Here is a 24,023-nt window from a genome sequence, read left to right on the forward strand (position 1 = left end):
GAGGAGAGTTCAATGACTTCGAATGTGGACTAGTCATTGGATGTCACCTGAGTAACAAAACCATGATGGGCATTTCAACCCTTTTAAAGTTGCCCTACGAATCAGTAGGCACACGGAAAAGTTTCTTTCAGTAAAATTCCACCTTTCTCTAATAATGAAAAAAGAGTCAAGTAACACATATTGTTAATGACGTGCTCACGGTGAAAATATCCATACCACCATATATTTTGGTCCTATGTATCTTGAAATAAAAAGACTCTAAATCTTTTTAACCTTTGTTCGGTTTCTGCGTTTATTAAAGGAAATAATAGGAATAACCTAGCGACTGTTATCTACCCTTGTTTTCAGTCAACCATGGACCATATCGTTCATGGTGGGGAAGTGTTGAACTACCGTTTTCGCAAGTGATGATAATGTTGTAGTGGAGTTGAGCATTTATGACATAACTAGGGACGTGGAGTGTTCAGTAAACACGATAATGAGGTTTAGATTTTTTCTTAAACTGTTTATTATACAATAAACGTTGCTTTTAGTCGTTTATTAATTCAGTTAAGCATACTTTTAATCACTAAGGTACTCGAATAATTATCCTTAATTGACAAATCAATAACATGTGTGAGATGTTTTGAAACGTTCGTATACATACTATTTTTCAAATTAATCAAATGAGAAAAGCTTTAATCGTTTTAAAATTATAGGGAGATGTTAACAGACAAAGCAACAGGTTTATTTATATAACTTAAAACAATCATTCATGTCAAAAGGATAGAGAAAAATCACATTTCAACACTGAACATTTTCATCAACACTGGAAGAAGATTCTGAATTGATACTCCTATATTTACTGCAAATGTTTTTCATATTGTTCATACACATAAATTGGTTACACTTACAACAGAAGAACTTGTTTTTTTGTCAGCATTTCTTTGACAAGCTGAGCATCTTCCTGAAGTGCGTTTATGACTTTGAACTGCTGGAGTAAACTCTTCCCCATTTGAGATTTTACCTGCCTTCAGCAGGATGGATCTTGGTACAGCCGAGCTTGAAGGTCTTTTTAAAACCTGAGGATGCACAAGTTCCTGCCCCACCTGTCTTATAAACTGCCTTTTTTCCACAGCAAACTGGGGAGGTTACTCTTCATTATACCTTGGGCATTAATGCAAGCAATATCTACCATCCGAACGAAACCCCCAATGGCCATCGTTTTGTTCTTCTTGCTACAGTGTATGTTACACACAACTTGTCAACTGTGTCAACTCCGCCTTTTGTAAGGTTGTAGAAGGTAATGATCTCAGGTTTCTTTCTGTCACCTGTGGTAGTGTCAATACTCTTGGAATTTGGATGCATTGTTGGCAGCAGTATAACATTTTTACCTTTTTTAGGTACATACGAAAGGCAACTGTTGACCCCTTTGTAAGCAAAAATTGTACTTGCAGTTTCTCTCCCTTTTATGACAGTGATTTCAGTAGGAAGCTGAGGCTCATTGTGCCAATAAGTGTTAGCCGCTTTTTCAGTAATTCTTGAGCGAGAAAGATATAAGAGAACCATTTATCTCTTGTTATATTTCGTCCAGTTCCTTGAATCCCCTGAGTAAGTCTCAAATCGACGTCTTTGCCTTAATTAGAAATTTAAAAAGACCCTTCAGGCTGTTCTTGCGCATACACTTCTATTTTAGATGTATACCAAGTCTTTGCATCACATAACGTCTGTATTTTTATAGCGAATTTGGCAGGTTTGCTAGGAATATACAGAAAAACGGGGCATTTACCCCTGAAGGGAACCAGTTGTTCATCAATTGTGGTATAACTTCTAATGCTGTATGCATTTGTGCAGTTTTCATTGAACAAGGTGAATACTTCCCGTATTGCAGCCATTTTATCCAGTTCCGTACGTTGCACCTTATCATGAATATTACCAAATCTCAAACACCTCATAAGGAACAAAAGTCTGTCCAGGGACGTAGTAGTGTGAAATATTTCTACTCCTAGTCCCAATGAAGAAAATAGATGTTGTAAAGTCATTTTAGCTGCTACATAAGAAGCATAAATTGTAATTAGTCCAATGAAAGATCGTACTTCTATTACATCTGTTTTCCGGAATCTATTTTTGTTCTTGTAGAAGGCCTCAATGCGATCAATATAAAGGTTGGTGCACTCTACTGTTGAGCGAATTATTAGCTCATTTATGAACACTCTAAAGCATTCTACAGCAGTCTTGCAGTCATTAACAGTTAGTTTGGTACCAGAAAGCTGAATTACTATATTTTGCTTCCTTGTTCTGATATTATTAGGCTTAGGTGCAGTCATCCATTTAGTTACTTTATACTTACCTAGAATAAACCTGTCTGATGTTGTTGGAACGGATGAAGCCGTATCTTCGAGAGCATCGTCATCAGATTGATCACTTGTAGTTGAATGATCGTTTTCTTCGCACTGTTCTTCTTCATTGTCATCCGAATCTTCAATCTCTGGAATCACACAGTCTTCATCTTCATTAAAAACTTCCTCCAACAGCCTTCTAAGATGTTTCTGCTCCTCCTTATATGCCACCATGATGTGCACTGCTCAACACAGAAAGTCGCACTTCTAGGTAGGTGCTATCAGCACCCAAGGGTTTAAAAGTTGTTGTGTACATTGTTGCGTATTTTTAAAGACACGAAAAATGGTTTTGCAACAATGTGCATTCCTTTGAACAAAGGTAAAAAGGCGGTCAACAGTGTGACCAATATGCTTCACTTATCAGTAAACGTTTGCACCTGGGGTGCTGTGAACACCCTAATCCCCAGTTAACAGCGATTCATGAATTTACATTGGCGATAGAGTTTTCGAAAATATAATTTTATGGTATCACATTATCGAATTATACAACACTCCTACGACATGGTTACATTGGAAACTTATTTTTTTTAAAGTATTCAGCAGATAAGTTATTTTAAATTAAAAAAGAAATTGTTGATATCAGCAGCATCTATCTGTCAGAATATATCCTCATACAGTTATCATGCCATTACGCTTCTCAGTACAGCTCAACACAGACTATATATTTTCATTGATCTAAGAACACTGAAACCATCTCAGCAGCGTGACAATACTTCTATCTTGACTTGACTATGAATGTTAAATGTGAATCAGGTACATATGACTTGAGGTTACTTTGAAATTAGCATATGGCTTTACACAAAAGTTTTGAGTACACAGTTGAAAGTAGTACAGATTATACAATAACTACATCCCTCTCTCATATCAAGATACATATCAGGTACAGATTATAAAATAAAACGTTTGTACACATATAAACGGAAAATTAAAGGGTCTGACGAACCTTGGTGTATCAACATGTACAACTGAAAACTTTTAATCTAAGCCAAATATCTTCTAAATCTACATGCACACTCTGCAAATCGCCTTTAGCTGTCTGGCACGAACCACCAAAGGAAAAGTTAAAATTTATGTCGGTTTCATTTTCTGCTGTTTACTCGTATACATCCCAGTTACCATAGTGACGCGATTCAACGTACACTAGCCTTCATACTGAGAAGACATCTTATTTTTTTAGAATAGGCCAGATAATGCGTAGTGTATATCTTATTATTTCATTTTCAAAAGAAACAATACGAACCTGCGTCTGGGTCTGTGTTTGATTGCACTTGTAAACTAGTGAATATGTGATTGTTGTATTCATGTTATTCAGATAAATTTTGGAACTACCATAGATCAAGAGCTCCTCCAAACATATAGAATATTGAATGGAAAATATAGATGTGACGTGATCCAGATAACCAAATTTTATTGTTCATGTCCCAGATGTTATGGTTAAATTATTACAAGGAAAAATCATAACATTTCTAGGAAATAACTATCTAGCACAAATATTGAATTCTTTTCCGATGATACGACACACACACATTAGTCATGTGCAGATGTGCAGAATTGAATTCACATTACCATGGATATAATTTTGTCTTAAGATCAGAATTATCTCTTCCTCTGTAAAATATTATATTCCTTTTATTCACAGTGAACTAAAGGAAAACTATTTTTGAACTTCACACCAAATAAGTCATAACTTTTTTTTAAGTTAATTGGACCATTTAGTTATGAAGGAAACCAAATGCAAACTTTCTCGTCACGCTTTCTTGATAGCGATAATCCAATATGCTCATCGTTTATTTAAGGGGGTTGGTCATCAAACTGGCCGACTTGGGGCAGGAGAGGCATCAGAGGACATTTTACTTTCCACTTTCTATATTTTTACTAATAAATTCATAAAACTTTGTTAATATGACCAGGATGCATTCAGGATTCACACTCATAACAGTGAAAATTAAAAAAAAAACAGATTTTTTTACATGTGAAATTTTCATACTCAGCAGCGAAAGTTCAAAAAATAACAAAAAAAATTTTTTACATGTGAAATTTCATAATTTTTTCACATACAATTGGCTGCATTTGTTGCTACAGGTAAAAATAACTTGCATTACTTGTAAGCAACATAGGAAAATACGCTACCCACATAGCGTGAAGCATGAGTGGTAATGGAATTGGAAAGTTAAAAGCTGAACAGTAAATAAATACAAAGCGAGAAAACCAAGAAAAACATTACTAAACTCGGAAAACTGTACATGCATAACAACTGAAAGTAATTAAAAACCCTAACAAAATAAAATTAGTAGTTAACAAGAGTAGTATAGAAGAGCTTGAAGAGCTGTTATATATGGCACATGATAACGAAAAAGTTTAAAAGATATAATAAACAATTGTAACAACAGAATATGTCGAGTACATAAGCAATCACAATAAAATAATTAAATACAGGAAAATGGGAGATTATAATCGAACACAAAGTGTGGAAATTATTGGAAAACCGTGATAATTAAGTGAAGTTTATAAGAGAGGAAGTATTGAAACTTCTTAATTAAGATTTTTACTTAAACTGCTGAATGAAATTGAACGTACAGAGTATACTTTCTCTTTACTTACTCTTATCATAACAACACTGACCACAATATCCTAATGCAACGCAATCTTACTGCTCAAAAATGCTAACCTGACTTCAAATAATTAATACAAAAGAATGCCCCTCAATAAGAAGATATCCTAACAATAATCCATACATATCGTAATCCACTTACCTCATAGAAAATCTTCATTACACAAACTATAGTAATGCATCAAACGCCAATAAAGCCAGCTAAATAAAAGATTCTAACTACTGAAGGCTCTAACTACTAATAAATGTGTGGTTAGTAAAGGAAAGACTTTGTTGCAGAGCAAACAATGTATTTAGCAGATTTTACCTTAATCAAGTGACAGCCAGTTCAAAAATTTATATAATCATCAGTAATAAATCTCCATTACGGATACACATTGTGACCGTCCGCTAGCGCTAATACTGCAAACCTCCAACATTGGTAATTATTAGTCTCTAACCTCCATCACTGCTGACTACTCACAAAAAACTTCCATCACTGCTGGTTGTTACCCTCCAACTGCTAGTCCGACCAGCCATAGAATCTCTTACAGAGTACACACAGCGCTGTGAGAGTTATTAATGCAGAGCGCTACATAGCGCTGGCAACATACAAACACATAAACAGCCTACTTACAGTAAGTAACTGTGTTTGGTCATTTAGTATTAAATCAGGACACTGAGCCGGCTCTTTCTTGATTTGATTAACCAACGGGTTGAGTTTTTGGCCTTTCTTTGCTAAGTGAAAATGGGACTGTGGCTGAAAATTGTGGTCGTATACATTCACTCTCATACAGACTAGTTGATAAATATTTGTGGTGTCATTGTAACTAAGGATGAGGATGTCACAATGCACACGAAATACGTCTGCATCGGTGATAATGTTTTGTCAAAGCAGCTCATGGTTTCCAACGCAGGTTTGGCCTGGTTAATAACAATGAGGTAACCAGCATTAAATAACATTTTTAATGCACTTAATAAGATAAAAAAGGTCAGTTATTTAGAAACATGCTTAAAAGAGGTTTTACCGATACCACTGTTCTGGAGCACGAGAGATACATCGTATGTATTTATGTCATCTCACATATGGCGCTACAAAAAATAACTCAGATTCTGCGTGATAAACGAAATAATGTGTGTGTTAGCAATCCGTAACATACTGATAGAGACGATGAAATTGATGATGCAAGATACTCGAAACTACTTCCTGAATAACCACAGTAAGATGAATAACAAAAATTTAATCTATTTTTATAAAGGAAGTACAATACCCCACAGAGTCGTTCGTAGACATGTATAACTTTTCATACCTCTCTAAAATATTAGCAGTAGATTATCTCACTGTATTCCGTAATGCGGAAAAAAGGATAAATACCATTTCAGCTCACAGCACGTGAAATACAGAAGTGTTTCGTGTGTAAATATCGTCACAAACAACTAAGGTCAAAATCATGCAGTTGGCGAAAGATCCTAACTACCAGATAGCTGTCTCCCGCAGGGACTGCTGCAGCGTTCTCTTAATAACAAAAACTCAAATATCTGTGAAATTTCCATGATGGTGTCAGTCACTGTTTTGAGTGCACGGCCTCGAAGATTAATTATTATTTTTATAGGAACTTGCAGACATGCATTTACTGCAGGGTTTCAAAAGATGTAGTGTCTGGAATGTTGAACGAATGTAAGACAGAAATTTGGTAAGGCGTCATTCTAACAGGATGAAATCTATCGCAGAGGATAGAACTTCCGAGAAACTGGGTAGTTCAAGCTACAAAGAGTTGGCCAAGGATCGCTAGAAAGAAATGTTTGCATGGTGGAATGCGAGGCGATGGTCTTAGATTGCTTGGTAGGTGATCCACCAACAAGCACCAGTTAACTTTACCGTGCGACTCACTCTCAGTAGAATACAGAGTGTAGAGTACAGCTCAAGAGGCAGTTACAACCCATAACGACGTGTGGAAGCAATAGAGCCCAATAATTATGAACCTTGATGTCAGTTTTATCAATTGATTGTATTATGCGCATGCACTTCATGTGTCGGTCGCTACAGTTGTTATGAGTTTAAATTGTTGCTTTATGTCTCGTAAGTTGTTTATTTTAATAAAAACTGCCTAATAATTACTATTAATTCCTTGTATCAATGTTCTCATGTTATCATCTTCTACCATCTGTATAGGGTACACTCTAAATGCTTAGGATAGTTTGTACATAGGCTTGATACATACCGCAAAAAGGAAATAAGCCCTCTTGCTACGGAAACGTCGTATGTCTCTGACATTGAAAGTGGTCAATTTGTAGTCAAAATTTTAGAAATCATTCTTGACTGAAGCACAGCGATCGCTATAAAATGTTAAAAATCAACAAATACAGTCTCGATTGCGTTTTCAGATATTTTATTTGTTGACAACCGGTTTCGGCCTTTTCCTCGAACCATGACTTCTGCGGATCTCACTCCGTCTGCCTCCACCAGCAGCCGTAAAGATGGTCCGAGGAAAGAACCGAAACTGTTTGCCAACAAATAAAAATCTGGAAACGCGATAGAGACTGTTTTTATTGAGTTTCAAAATTTGCTGTTGATTGTACAAGAAAAAAGCGCGAACTAGCGATTGTTTCACCACTGACTGATCACAATCTCTGAAAGCAGCTCATTTCGTCTTTACTGTGTAAACATATCTTCGTTTTACATGTATATACTCAACTTCACTTCGTCTCTGAATATGTGAGGACATGCTGAAAAGTAGGTTTTAGGACGAGAAATTCCGCCTTATGCAAGACACCTTTTCAGTTTCGTTTTACTCAAGACATGTTTCAGCGCATTTTCTGCTATCTTCAGTGGGTTATTTTATTTTTTAGTGTAAAACTGTTTTTTAAACAAAGAAAATAAAATAACCCACTGAAAATAGTACAGAAAGTGCTGAAATATGTCTGGGTAAAACGAAACTGAAAAGGTATCTTGCATAAGACAGAATTCCTCGTCCACGGACATAACAAATACTGCAACACCACAAGACGATAACTCGTAAAGCCTTTCAAATGAACAAACGTCACTAACATTCTAAATGTGTATTCTTCACGTCTACATATTTACTTCTTAACGTAATCACACTGGCACGAACGTATTTCTTGCACGAGAGACCAGTCTGTTGATACCGTCACTATAGAATGTTGGACTTAGTTGAAGGAGCCACAACCCCACCTCCACTTGCAGCACTTCATCACCATCAAAGCGAAGTCCTCGAAGGTGTTCTTTAAATTTTTTAAACAGATGAAAGCCGGATGGGTCCAAGTCGGGACAGTACGAGGGATGGCTGATAACAATGAATCCAAGGTGTCGAAATGTTGAAGATGACGTATTTCACAAGGAACTTTTAAAGAACCATACCATTCCTGCTAAGCAACAATTTTGAGGCAAATCATAATTTCCCTCAGGTTCTTTTATCATAGACATTGATCATGAATTCTGATTGCCGTGGCTAAATTAGTATCTTCAGTGATGTTAAACCCAAATATTAAAACAATGCATATATTCATATAGTACAAAGAGTGCTGCTTATGACGCAAAAAGTAAATTCTTCATTTAAAACTCCTTGATCACTAAAAGTCGTCAGTCTTATAGCATCTTGTATTTCTCTAACTCACGTTTTCCTCCCTCTACGTTTTTTTTCTGTTTATTCGCGTACATCGAAAGGTACGTGGAAGAGGTTACTTCCGTTGCACCGATCGCAAAGATTACTTCCCATTCCAAGATGATTTCTTTCATTTCTCTGTCCTAGCCCACTTTTGTGTGACTTGTGACAGATGAGAAATGTTGTCGGATTCCACCCCTAAAATTTATTTCTGCAAAATCGTGAGAAGAATTGCTTGAAGGATATCGCATATTTCTGGGATTGCCAGCATTTATTGCGAGCAAATGAGCCCTAGACCATGCAAGCATCCTTTCTGTGCAAGAGTTCGGCGTTCTACTTCTGCATCAGCATATATAAGGTGGTCAGTTGATACTGACCGGGCCAAATATCTCACGAAATAAGCATCACACGAAAAAACTACAAAGAACGAAACTCATGTAGCTTGAAGGGGGAAACCAGATGGAGCTATGGTTGGCCCGCTAGATGGCGCTGCAATAAGTCAAACGTTTTTTTTAAAAATAGGAACCCCCATTTTCATTACATATTTGTGTACGTAAAGAAATATGAATGTTTTAGTTGGACCACTTTTTTCGCTTTGTGATAGATGGCGCTGTAATAGTCACAAACGTATAAGTACGTGGTATTACGTAACATTCCGCCAGTGCGGACGGTATTTGCGTCATGATGCATTAATCGTGTTAAAATGGGCCGTTTACCAATTGCAGAAAAGGTCGATATCGTATTGATGTATGGCTATTGTGATCAAAATGCCCAACAGGCGTGTACTATGTATGCTGCTCGGTATCCTGGACGACGTCCACCAAGTGTCAGGACCGTTCGCCTGATAGTTACGTTATTTAAGGAAACAGGAAGTGTTCAGCCACATGTCAAACGTCAAACACGACCTCCAACAAATGATGGTGCCCAGGTAGGTGTTTTAGCTGCTGTCGCGACTAATCCGCACATCAGTAGCAAACAAAATGCGCCAGAATCGGGAATCTCAAAAACTTCGGTGTTGAGAATGTTACATCAACATCGATTGCACCCGTGCCATATTTCTATGGACCAGGAATTGCATGGCGACGACTTTGAACGTGCCACTGCTACGGGACGATGACAGATTTTTTGCACGCGTTCTATTTACCAACGAAGAGTCAATCACCAACAGCGGTAACGTAAACCGGCATAATATGCACTATTGGGCAACCGAAAATTCACAATGGTGCGACAAGTGGAACATCAGCGACCTTAGCGGGTTAATGTATGGTGCGGTATCATGGGAGGAAGGATAATTGGCCCCCATTTTACCGATGGCAATCTAAATGGTGCAATGTATGCCGATTTCCTACGTAATGTTCTACCGATGTTACTACAAGATGTTTCACTGCATGACAGAACGGCGATGTACTTCCAACATGATGGATGTCCGGCACATAGCTCCCGTGTGGTTGAAGCGGTACTGAATAGCATATTTCAAGACAGGTGGATTGGTCGTCGAAGCACGATACCATGGCAGCGTCATCTAGCGAGCCAACCATAGCGCCATCTGGTTTCCGCCTTCATGTAAGACATCTTTCGTTCTTGTAGTTTTTTCGTTTGACGCTTATTTCGTGAGATATTTGGCCTGGTCACGATCAATGGGCCACCCTGTATACCCCGCAAGATACCGTTCGGCGCCTGGCGGAGTGTACCCTGTACCACTTCTTGCCATTAACTTTCCAGTTCCACTGGTAGAGCGAGGGAAAAACGACTGTGTATGCGCCTTCGTATGAACCTCAGATTACCGTATCTTAACTTCGTGGTACTTGCGTGAAATGTATTTCAGTGGGAGCAGAATCGTTCTGCAGTCAGTTTCAAATGTCGATTATCTCAATATTTTTGCTCAAATAGAACGTCGGCTTTGTTTCGTAACGCTTGCATGTTGTTCGAACTACTTGTAAGAAATCTAGCCGCCCACCTCTGAAATTCTCCGATGTCTCTCTTTAATACGATTTTATGTCGACCCAAATACTGGAGCAGTACTCAAGAATAGGTTACACTAGCTTCGTATCTGCGGTCTCCTTTGCAGATGAACCACACTTTCCCCAATTTCTCCCAGTAAACCGAAGTCGACCATTCACCTTCCCTACCACAGTCCTCACATGCTTGTTCCATGTGATACCGCTTTGCAGCGTCACTTCAAGACATTTAATCGAAATGACTGTGTCAATCATTTTGCTGTTAATCTACGCACTACACTAGACCTAATGCTTACAATAATCACTTTGTTGTTGATAAGCGGTAATACGTCACTATACAAACAATGAGTGAACGCAAACGGTCTGATGTGATTATAATTAATGCTGTATGATCTCTCATTTAATACTGCAGTAAACGTTTTCTTGCAGTAATTTGCTTGATGCCAGTAATTCCAAAAATGACGCTATTAATTCCACAAACGACGCGTAATTAATCAACACAGAGGTTTACACTTTGTGAAGTGCAAACCCTTATATTTCTCTACATTGACTGATTTTTGCCAATCTTTGAACAGAGATATTTTGTCAAGCATGACGGAACATCGTCATTATTCTGTGTAAGGGCCTATGTGACTAAGTAGCGGGGTCAATATGATGCTCTAGCCAACAAATCGCGGTCCACTGGTTAGCCGTGACGGTAACTGTTCGTGTTCGGTCAGAGGACTAGCAATACTCTGTAACAAAAATAAAAGATAAAAAGAGAACAAAGTGAAGATCTCATATTTAAACTGAATAATGATGTGCGACATCCGCCCAGGCCACTGACGAAAATATGACGAAGAAACAGATCTAAGGCAGGACGAACAAAATCTAAAACAAGAAAAGTGTTTAACATTGTTGCCTTTAGATTGTCGAGTCGCGGGTTAGATCCATCATCATCGACGCCCAAGTGGCGTCAAATAAAAAGGACTAACACTAGGCGTGTAGTAACACCAAACAGGGCTTCCCGGCCAAAGGTGGCATGCGATCATTTCAGTTTAGTTGTGATCAGCACTGACCATGTTTCCAGAAGTCGAAAAGTGTCCTTGTTAATTCCGCGAAACGGGAGCAGTTTCGTCGGCTAACAAAAGTAACTGAAAAACGACTCCGTTTTTTACCAAATCATTCCAAAAAATGTTCGCTGCGACTGGAAACTGCCGACAAACGGGTCGTCAGCACTGCATAAGAGATGTATATGAGGACATCTGTGTGAAAATAAACTTTCTCTTCGAACTCAAAGTAGCTCGTTGTTCGTTTCACCTACTGCAAGAACTCACCTCGATTTTCAGAATACCTGATACTGAACATAACCAACAAAACAGCACAGTTTACACACGGTGATGTTTCTTGATTAAAAAACGGTCACCGAAGCTACTAATAGTTGAAATCGTCTGTCTTACAACGAGCACTGTTCTGTAAATTACTAGTGTCAGTCGTATTACGGAGTATCGCGAACATTTTGGGCGCACGTGTAACTGAGAGTGTAACGGAGCACTGGTTGAACACGGAGCGGCAGTAACAGGTGGCGTGTCGTACAGCAGGAGACTACGCGCTGGTGCGCCGGCTTACCTTTGAGCGCGAACAGCATCAGCAGGCGAGAGCAACAAGTAGGTGCCTCCCCTCATATCTAACAAGTTGCCGCGCGCCGCCCGGCCGCCATCTTGCGACAACTCACGCAATTACGGCTCAATAATGCAGGGCGCGATATCGATTTCCGGTGGTTCGGCAGCGCTGCAGGGGCGGCGCACGCGGCGTGCCCGCTCGCGCTCTCTAATACAGTCGATACTAGAAATATCGATCTGCCTCTCTGACCTTCCCTCGCTGCTGCCGTCACCTACTGCCCCATCCCCTCCAGGCTCTCTATCCGCGCGCGCAGCTGAAGTTCAACTACCGAGCGTTCCGTTTGCGCATAGCTTCCCTGTCAGTCATTGTCTATTGATGTCTGTGCGAATTATGTCTACATCCTGTTTGTACGCTGAGATTCCTTTCCTGTGCTCTCTTTACACCGCGCACTCAGTCGTCGTGAACTCGCCGTTAGCGGTGCTTTAAAATCCTCCTTCACTCTGAACCTGATATTTTAAAAATCTAAATTAAAATTACTGGTGAACTCTCTACTCGTTCTGCATGATTTGTCTCATTTCAGCCATTTGTAAAGACTTTTCAGTAGTTGATGCATTCATCAACTCACGAAGTCAAAATTAAAACAAGTTTAGCAAAATGAGGTAATAATGGTTTCCATTCATATCAGAATACTTTTTTCAGTCGTACATAGAGATTGAATTATCGTGACGAACTCATTACGTAATAAGCTACTGGCATTTCCGTCAATTCTTCACTTTGATGGATGCTACAGTTTCTCCTTATTTGTACAGAAAACTTAAAATTACACCAGGAAATGAAGTTTGAGTCTTGTTACTAGTTTCCCTCGTAACCGTAAAGATTCCAGATGTAGGCCTCTCATCCCCATATATAATGTTAAACTGGCAGATAATAATTCTAACACGTTGAGTATCATCATCAGATGTCATTGACATTCCTATATTGTTAATATCTGCAACCGTTCTTCACCAGCTGCGCCTTCAGTTATGTGCTTCATGTCGCTGTGAATAATATTAACCTTGTTTTGAAAACTGAATGTTTATTTTAATTTCAAACAGACATTGCTTGCATAGACTCTAGATGTACAGACTATAGATTTTCAGTGGATGTATGACATAATTAGGTGTTTCACCAGACACGTGAAAAACAATTTGAAGAAGTCTTTCGAACGGTGCGTTGTATAAAACATTCTCGGACGTCTTTCAATGATTTCTACCGTCGTGATATTCAGGATCAACTGGCTGTTGCTCCTGACGATGACGATGGCGGAAATCGTTGTGAACTCCAAGTTTTACCATGAACTGACGCAGCAAGAAGTACGAGGTTTTACACAGTCAACTGGAAACCTATACTGTTTTCACCCAGTGACTACACAAGAGTCCAAGGGCATACGAAATAATAAGAAACATAAATACCCCTGATGGTGTTTAATATAGTGGATGAAACAGAATAAACATTCAGGTGATAATAATTTCCTTATCTACGAGTGTGTGTGTGTGTGTGTGTGTGTGTGTGTGTGTGTGTGAGTGTGTGAGAGTTCCAATGTCCTCCTAAGCCATTGCGGGGATTTCAAACAAACTTCTTCTACATATCCTATACGTGTAAATTTTTGATTACAGCAAACAGTCGTCCTTTTTAAACTTTATTATGCAGATCTAGATTTCGGCTAGAAGCTAGCCATTCTCAAAGCACTATTATTTTCGTTCAGAACATGTATATCCCTGTTGGTCGGGTTTCACTGAAGCCGATATCTAGTTCTGCATAATAAAATTTAAAAAGTGCCTCTGATTGCAGCAATCTATAATTTACAAGTCAATATAAAAGTCGATGAGTGCAACCGCTTTCCGAAAGGAAGGTAACCTGATGCTATCCTTTACTGTTAGGCAACACCTAGCTACCTTAGTTCAGGACGTATGACGTCGTAAACAATGAGATGTGCGACGAACTATCGCATCGTGCATGATATTCATATGTATTATTTTTGTGCTAGTTACTGTATTCGAAATAATCTTCGTATAAAGTATCTACATACGGAGCTTAATGCACCTACAGATGTATATCACGGTCCACAAACCGGCCGGTGTGGCCGAGCGGTTCTAGGCGCTCCAGTCTGGAAGCACGCGACCGCTACGATCGCAGGTTCGAATCCTGCCTCGGGCATGGATGTGTGTGATGTCCTTAGGTTAGTTAGGTTTAAGTAGTTCTAAGTTCTAGGGGACTGATTACTTCAGATATTAAGTCCCATAGTGCTCCGAGCCATTTGAACCACGGTACCACACATAGTTAAGGAGATATGACTTCTTAACACTGAGACGCATGAAAACTGCCGCATTGTTCATGACGTTTAAATTTATTATACCACTGTCCAATATCCCTTTACGGATAACGTATACATGGACTCAGAAACTTACTCTCTTATCACTGGAAAGAACAGACCCACGAAAACACTATGATATGTGGGAAGGAGGAGTCAGATTAATTGTAAAAGGGTAAACAATTTATTGTATGCTTCGATGACGTAAAAGAGGGAGTGTTCGTCGGTCAGGGTGACGGTAAATGATCGATCTCTGACAAAAGGTCTGTGATACTGTCGCATTTCGACTGTGTAGGTCACGCTGCTATTGCAGTGACGTGTGTTTGAAAACAGGGTATGGAAAGAGGGAGAGAGAGGGATAAGTACAAGAAAATACTGAAATACAGGATGGCAAACTGTGGCCGCCACAGTTGGTTAATAAACGTAATTGGACGCTAGCTAAAAGTTGTTGCTCGCTAAGAAACGTTACACATGTGTATGAATTGTAGCATAAAGAGAAGACGTCAGATCATTCTGGAGAACATAATCACGCGCTTTAAGAATCCACAGCTATTGTCAAAACCATAAAAAACAAGTGCAGTTACACGGAACTGTAGCGAGCGATGCAGAAAGATACACTAACGCTCAGAAATGAACCTCGGCCACAATAAATGTCCGTCTGCCACAAGTGGTAACAGCACTCACGACTGCTGCCAAGCAGATAGGATCATATTTAAGAGGTAGTTATATCCAGCGGCGAGCATTATCTAAACGAACATCGTTATGTTGCTTCTCTGCAGTAGATCTTAACTTTGGCTAGAGTGCTGTTTCTGTATCAGATTGCTAAACAGCTAGAAGCTGAAGTAAACCAAGTTCTACGGTTAGAGCGACATTCGCGCAAAATGATTCCATCTTTTTTCAAACCGCTCCATTGCACGGTAAGTAAAAGGTGGTAAAATATTTTCAATTTATGTTACTTTGGTCAATTAACGCGAAAAGACCATGGTTACGATGTTCAGTTCTTGTGCCACAAATGCAAATATGAGGCAAAGTTTACTTAATTTTTATATACATTCTCCGAGTCACTCGTTCTCTCATTCTCAAAAAATGGAAAACTATAGTGCTACGACAAACACGTGAAGTACTTAATAATTAAGGTACTTCGTTTTATGAAGTCATTAGCACTAACAGATATCTCACACATTACTTAATGATGCTTGAGTCAGCTGCAGAAAGATTAAAATTTAAGATTGCTTAGTGAGTGATAGTCGCCTTACGTTTCAAAAAGTTGGTGCTCAGAAAGAGTAGTAGAATTTCCAAATCTTCCTCGAAGTTCGCACCTCATCTCAAATGAGCGTACGCAAAGCCTTATTCTGATATAAAAAATAACATTAGCTGGAAGTTCTCATCTTCCGTTTTAAAATATACCCCATCGTTTTCAGAAATATAAATCAAACATTACGTTTTACAAAATGAAGATAACTCACAGGATATCAATGTTATTACTATCTGATGAATATGATATCCTCAGAAAAGTGACGTTTGATTATGGACGATGTTGAATGGTATAAAATGGTCACACAATATGAATTCAGAATAAACCAAATAAAGAATAACGACAAAGTTCACGTGGAAATGGAGAACTGTGCAGTAGCGAACGCGAAGGAATTCTTATACTTCAGAATCAAAATAATTTAGTCAAGACGAAGCAAGAACAAAAGATATATGTGGACAATACTGACTAGAGGAGGGGACAGGACGATAGGACGTAATATTAAAATATGAAGGAATAACATTCACAGTATTAACGGGAACTGTAGTTTACATAAAAGATAAGGAAAGACTATACGAGAATGTATCAAACAAATAACTGAGGACGTTTGTTATAAGTGCTATTCAGAGATTAAGACGTTAAGACAGGAGAGGAAGTTGTGTCCAGCCCCATCAGACTAGTCATAAAACTAATTAAAAAAGGAAAACTTATACGATGTGGGAACATTATCACTATAATACGCAATTACTTCATTGATAAAATTCTTCTACTTCTCAGTTATACGTGATAATACACAATATATCTAATGGCGTAAATACATGTTCTAATAAAGGAATATCTGGACAGCTTTAAGTAATGCGGAATTGAGTGCTAGATGTAATGAGAGATGTGCCCGCCGTATAAAAGGGGCGGGGAGTATTGTCTTCATAGAGGTGCAGAATGGGTAGCTTAGGAGAGCTTAGTGACTTCGAAAGTGGTCTAATCATTGTTTGCTAGCTGAGTGAGATATCCATCAGCGACATTACAACCCTTCGAAAACTGTGAAATTCAACTGTTAACGATGTGACTGTGTAGTGGAATACGCAAATGAACACCATAGCTAAACTAAAACCATATGGACCTCATGTATACTGACGTACCGGCGCCATCGACCACTGCGGAGGACGGTAGAAGAAATCGTCTGAAATCAGGAGAATGAATCACTCGTGAGATACACCGTCAGTTCAGGCAGCACAACGATAGTGCGTAAGGAGAAACAGAGGGCTATAACGGCCGAGAAGTCCCCCGGAAGCCGCATGCAACGCTTGAGGTATTTTAAAGATTTAGGCCATTGAACAGTGGATAGTTGGAAACGAATGATTTGGAAAGATGAATCACACTATAACCCGTGACTAACTGCCAGAAGGATTTCCCCCCAACGTGTAGCGTCCACAGTGAAGAGCGGAGGAGGTGGTGTTACTGTTATTAGATTCTTTAAATGGCCTACACACATAAATCAATATTTGTAATGATTCTTATTCCGCCGTGCCCGTGCGGAAAAGGTATGGTAGGTGTGGTATGATTCTGTCTGAGAGAAAAGTGAAAGCTTTACTATCAATCTTTTTTGTGTACCTCAACTCTTTTCTTTTTCACCGATCTCGGTGTCTGTTCGCCCTTTGAGCAGGTGTGATAAAGACGTACGTCTCTCCTGCACTGCTCCATGTGTATGCTAATTAAAAGTTGTAATATGTGGAATTCGAAAGTTTTCATTCTTACCAGCGAGCTACGTGCTAATCTGCACATCTCGATGCGACAAGGACTTTTATTTTTAAATTGGCCTTCTCGGAGAAGAATGTAACACGAAGTGAGAATAGACAACGTAGCATTGTTGTACATCGTTGGGAAGACGAGGTAAATATCAAGCTGTACACCAAAACTCCACGGAATTAATCTAAAATCAATGTTCCATAACTGCCACGACGTTTCTTAACCCGCAGGCGCCCATACCTGCCTGAGTTTCTGGGCTTACAATTTCTGTTGCGGCTAAACGCGGATCTGCATAACTACGTCAGTTCTTAGCAATTCACATTATAACCCTCCCTAACCACCATACGGTAAAAAGTGTGTTTTGCGTTTCTAGGGTGTGGTCGCCTTATAGCATTTAAGTTAACACTAACTGCGGAATGATATGAACACGTTTTACAGCTCTGTGCACTGCGTACAGTAGAAGATCAAGTCGGTGATGATAACTGGTTGTATCAGTTATAAAGCAGCATCCGTGAGGCAACGGTTTGTGAATATTAACATTCTTGAATTGATCAGGCCTGTCCTGAGTCCCTACCTGAACCTAATGGAACACTTCTAGGATGAATTATAACTTCAACGTCACTGCAGACATGAGCATCCAACAGCACTGTCTTCTCTAGTTTCGGCTCTTGAGGTGGAATGGGCTGCTATTCCTCCACAGATATTCAGACCCCTTACTGAAAGTGACCCCAGCAGAGTTCAAACCTCCTTAATGGGAGAGGCTGGACGCATCACACATTAATGTCACCTAATAGGTGTATGTTAGACCACAGCCAGTAAACCCTCGAGTCTTTAAATAATAAGTCACGTTAATAAAACAGCTTCAAGCGTCTGATTAGAATTGACTTAATGTTTTACAAATTTGTCTTTATGCATGTAAGGAAGAGAAATTTAGGTAATGTTTGAAATATGGTTAAAGTATGTTGGAAGTCGCTAAGTGTTGTGAGCGCTTAGTTTTAAGCAAAACTTAGTTTCTCACGGATCTCAGTGTTCATGAGTCACAGCTCGTGAACTGTACGTAGCAGTATGATGATATAATTTTGCAGGTAAACTATGTGATCAAAAGTATCCGGACACCCCCAAAACATAGGTTTTTCATATTAAGTACATTGTGCTGCCACCTACTGCCAGGTACTCCATATCAGGGGCGTAGACATCGTGAGCGAGCAGAATGGGGCGCTCCGTGGAACTCACGGACGTGGTCAGGTGATTGGGTGTCATTTGTGTCATACGTCTGTACGCGAGATTTCCACACTCCCAAACATCCCTAGGTACACTGTTTTCGATGTGATAGTGAAGTGGAAACGTGAAGCAACATGTACAGCACAAAAGTGTAGAGGCCGACCTCTTCTGTTGACTGACAGAGACAGCCGACAGTTGAAGATGGTCGTAATGTCTAACAGGCAGACATCTACCCAGATCATCAAACAGGAATTCCAAACTGAACCAGGATCCACTTTAACTACTATGAGAGTTATGCGGGAGGTAAGAAAACTTGGATTTCATGGTCGAGCGGCTGCTCATAAGCCACGCATCACTTTGGTAAATGCCAAACGACACCTCGCTTGGTGTAAGGAGCGTAAACATTGGACGACTGAACAGTGGGAAAACGTTGTGTGGAGTGACGAATCACGGTACACAATGTGGCAATCCGATGGAAGGATGTGGGTATGGCGAATGCCCCGTGAACGTCATTTGCCAGCGTGCATAGTGCAAACAGTAAAATTCGAAGGCGGTGGTGTTATGGTGTGGTTGTGTTTTTCAAGGAGGGGGCTTGCACCTCTTGTTTTGCGTGGCGCTATCACAGCACATACCTACATTGATGTCAGAAGCACCTTCTTGCTTCCCACTGTTGAAGAGGAATTCGGGGATGGCGATTGCATCTTTCAACACGATCGAGCATCTGTTCATAATGCACGGCCTGTGGCTGTGTGGTTTCACGATAATAATGTCCCTGTAATGGACTGGTCTGAACAGAGTCCTGACTTGAATCCTATAGCACACATTTGAAATGTTTTTGAATGCCAACTTCGTACCTGGCCTCACCGATCGACATCGATATCGCTCGTTAGTGCAGCATTCCTTGAGGAATGGACTGCCATTCACCATGAAACCTTCCAGCTCCTCATTGAACGTATGCCTGCGAGAGTGGAAGCTGTCATCAAGGCTAAGGTTGGGCCAACAACATATTGAATTCCAGCATACCGAGGGAGCGACGAATTTGTAAGTCATTTTCAGTCAAATGTCCGGATACTTTTGATCACGTAGCTTATATTAAGTGATAATGTTCCGGGTACATTCAGTGATATGTGTAGATACTGTATACAAAATTTAATGCAGATAGCATCAGTGGTAAAGAAGTAATAAATTAAAACGTCATGTCTAACGCTGAATGGTAACTACATGAACAGTGAAAATATAGTAAATGACGAACTTCCTTCTTTCCACCAATTTGTTGGAGGTCGCGTGTGTCAGCAAGACAAAGTTTCGTAAAGGTTCAAAATGGTTTTAGCCTTCGTTGGAAGTCGCTAAGTGGTCTTACTCCCAAATACCCCGTGAGTGAAATTCGTATATTGGAGGGCCATCAGTTACGCTGCCTTAAGACAAACACACAATTTGTAACTGTAATACTTGTGCTACTGCGCTAAACTTCTAACATAAGATCTACCTCTTAATGGGTATATTATGACACCATTTTTAATTTATTAATTCAATCAATAATAACTTGAAATAGAAAAAATCGGGTTTCTGTTCTCCTCATGGTGCATTTGTTCTATGTTCCGGTTTCCGGGATAGCGTTTTAGTAATACAGAAACTCGCCCGATTTTTTCATTGATTTTATATTTATAGACTTTCAGCTGAATACGTAAATATGATACATAGAATCCGATCATTTTGTGAAGCTGACTAATCAGAGCTCATGTTACATTCATAAAATAACATTTTTCTTTTAAAATTCATCGGCTTCCGACTCATGTATTCCTCCTACACAGTCACAATTGCTTTCTCATCCCATAGACGTGATGAAATGACTCAACATGTAAGTGTGATAATTTTACAGAAATTTGGTATGAGGGCCAGATGTACATCACATCAGTTTTAACGTTGAAAATACATACTATTTCGGCGTTGTCATCAAAAGAATTAATCAGAATTTCACTGACTGCTAGATTCTGCATTTCTCTAACACCAGTCCGTCTAACGTGTCAGGATTTCCATAGCTAACTGCAAATCCTTCGGCTTTTGCTTAAAAGTGATACCAATTTGCAGCTGTTTCTACACTTCCTGCTGAAACAAACGTCGTCAAGTAATTAATCAATTCTACATCAACGACGAACGACGAGTCCATCACAGATAATCAGGAAGTAGGTATTACATCAAATCAAACACAATATATGGAACCCAGTATCATCAGCCGAAAAATAGCTATGATCCATCTAGTTCTTTTGAATAGACGAACATATATCTTTCAGCGTGAACCCTTAAAAAGCAAATAATATTGGTATTTTATGTCTACAATACAGATATTTTATGTGGAGACATTACTAATGCTGTAGACCAACTGTTGCTTATTCAGTTTTCTAATTAGTATAATTTTTGTCACGACTCTCACCTCTTCTAAATTCGTCAGAAGCCACTAGAAATGAACAATGTTGAAAGTGTTCGCAAGGAAAATCTAATGTAAATTGTGTATTAAGGTTCTTTCCTTCCTATTTTGCATCTTAGATGTATTGTTACGAAAATAACCATCAGACAGCTGAGTTTCCTATATGAGAACGAACATTGAAGACGGCTTAGTGATTGACTGCTGTTCATTCCCCTGAATACGACATTCGTAACTTAGAACCTGGTTTACCGTTACATCAAAATTGTTTCATAACATTCTGGACAACGTGTGATACCAAACTGTGACTGTCACGGAAATAATTATTTAATCAACAAAGTAAGCAAATTTGTCAAGGTGCTTACTTCTGCTTCGCGGACGTCGACTGCAAGAATGAATGGTGAGGCAGCTCCCGTGTCGTCGCCCGGCGTGGTCCATCTGCTCGTCGAACAGACACGGACTGCTCCGATGCGCAGTCACATTCACAAACTGAGAAGCCATTTGTTTGCAGACAGGCAATAAACATTTGCTACAGGTTCAAAGATTCTCTATGTAGTATCCAAAGATACTCGTAAAGACACTCTCCTCGAGAGCACTTACCAGAATATTACGACCTTAGATCACTTTCGTAACATTTATCGTATTATAAAAGGGGACTCGTAGGTCAGGACTGACATAACGTACACACTAAGGCCATAACGACGAGAACGTCCTATGTTGTTCTCGCTAAACGCACTAACGTCGACAATATCAATTTAATTGTGTAATATTTTCTCTTTTTCTCACAGTATTCTGCCCGTTCTCGATTTAAGTTTTTATTTAGTTCGATGCTACGATGCAGAAACATTTTTATTCCTTGTACTCTGTAGTTTTCACTGTTATCTCGATGATTAGACTCAGAAAATTATGTTATTGGATATAAATTCAATGTCGTTTGATTAAGATTTGTTCATTTTCCTATTTAAACTCTATTCATTCTCCGCTCCTAGGAAACGAGCGGACTGCTCGTGATCCATACCATTCTAAAGATGCAGTTCTATAGAACCACGTCAGGCTCATCGTCTTTCAAATTAGTAATTCCAGTTGATATTTTTCTTCATGAACTTCAAATGAAAGTGCTGTTTCTCTCTTAAAAGAATTTTAAAAGCCTCAGTGAGTTGATTACGAATCATTATCAGTAGAACTATTGTATGGAACTGCTCTTCACTCGCGTTCGCTTAGCGCTTAGTATATCGATTATTGCTTAAATCTCTCAGTTGGATGTATGAAAGCAATGCTGATATAGAGCGCGTCTCACCCGTCCTACGAATTTGTTGCTAAAGTAACTTATGTATAAAAATGTATATCAATGCGACTCAGAGTTTCAGGATATAGGGGTGTTAAGATGCTCCGTCGTAGTTGATTATCTAACTCATCTAACTGCACTGGAGTTACTAATTTGAAAGAAAATGAGCCTGACGTGGCTTTATAGAATTGCGTCTTTAGAATGGTACGGATATCTAGCAGTCCGCTCGTCTCCTAGAAGCGGAAAACGAAGATAGTTTAAAAAGGAAAATTAATAGATCTTATGTTCATATTACATTATTTATGATTCCTGGAGAGCGTAGGGGTTGCGAAGCAACTCAAATCGCTTGATACGGGCAAGTCTTCAGGTCCAGATTGTATACCGATTATGTTCCTTTCAGATTACGCTGATACTATAGCTCCCTACTTAGCACTCATATACAACCGCTCGTTCACCGATAGATCTGTACCTACAGATTGGAAAATTGCGCAGGTCGCACCAGTGTTCAAGAAGGGTAGTAGGAGTAATCCATCGAACTACAGACCTATATCATTGACGTCGGTTTGCAGTAGGGTTTTGTAGCATATACTGTATTCAAACATTATGAATCACATCGAAGGGAACGATCTATTGACACGTAATCAGCATGGCTTCAGAAAACATCGCTCTTGTGCAACGCAGCTAGCTCTTTATTCGCACGAAGTAATGGCCGCTATAGACAGGGGATCTCAAGTTGATTCCATATTTCTAGATTTCCGGAAAGCTTTTGACACCGTTCCTCACAAGCGACTTCTAATCAAGCTGCGGAGCTATGGGGTATCGTCTCAGTTGTGCAACTGGATTCGTGATTGCCTGTCAGGAAGGTCGCAGTTCGTAGTAATAGACGGCAAATCATCGAGTAAAACTGAAGTGATATCAGGTGTTCCCCAGGGAAGCGTCCTGGGACCTCTACTGTTCCTGATCTATATAAATGACCTGGGTGACAATCTGAGCAGTTCTCTTAGACTGTTCGCAGATGATGCTGTAATTTACCGTCTAGTAAGGTCATCCGAAGACCAGTATCAGTTGCAAAGCGATTTAGAAAAGATTGCTGTATAGTGTGTCAGGTGGCAGTTGACGCTAAATAACGAAAAGTGTGAGATGATCCACATGAGTTCCAAAAGAAATCCGTTGGAATTCGATTACTCGATAAATAGAACAATTCTCAAGGCTGTCAATTCAACTAAGTACCTTGGTGTTAAAATTACGAACAACTTCAGTTGGAAAGACCACATAGATAATATTGTCTGGAAGGCGAGCCAAAGGTTGCGCTTCATTGGTAGGACACTTAGAAGATGCAACAAGTCCACTAAAGAGACAGCTTACACTACACTCGTTCGTCCTCTGTTAGAATATTGCTGCGCGGTGTGGGATCCTTACCAGGTGGGATTGACGGTGGACATCGAAAGGGTGCAAAAAAGGGCAGCTCGTTTTGTATTATCACGTTATAGGGGAGAGAGTGTGGCAGATATAATACACGAGTTGGGATGGAAGTCATTACAGCATAGACGTTTTTCGTCGCGGCGAGACCTTTTTACGAAATTTCAGTCACCAACT

The 24,023-nt window shown here is 39.5% G+C and overlaps 1 protein-coding gene across 1 annotated transcript in view; it reads right to left on the reverse strand.

Annotated features, from left to right (window-relative positions):
* LOC126343983 (zinc finger protein 628-like) overlaps nt 1-21,625 on the reverse strand; it is a 427,045-nt gene extending 405,420 nt beyond the window's left edge. Inside the window, exon 1 of the transcript XR_007565158.1 lies at nt 21,508-21,625. The gene's annotated coding sequence lies outside the window, so the exon portion shown is untranslated. The remainder of the gene's footprint in view (nt 1-21,507) is intronic.
* Between the last annotated feature and the right edge of the window lie 2,398 nt (nt 21,626-24,023).

This window comes from Schistocerca gregaria, chromosome 1, assembly GCF_023897955.1.
Source record: "Schistocerca gregaria isolate iqSchGreg1 chromosome 1, iqSchGreg1.2, whole genome shotgun sequence".
NCBI classification, from domain to species: Eukaryota; Metazoa; Arthropoda; class Insecta; order Orthoptera; family Acrididae; genus Schistocerca; species Schistocerca gregaria.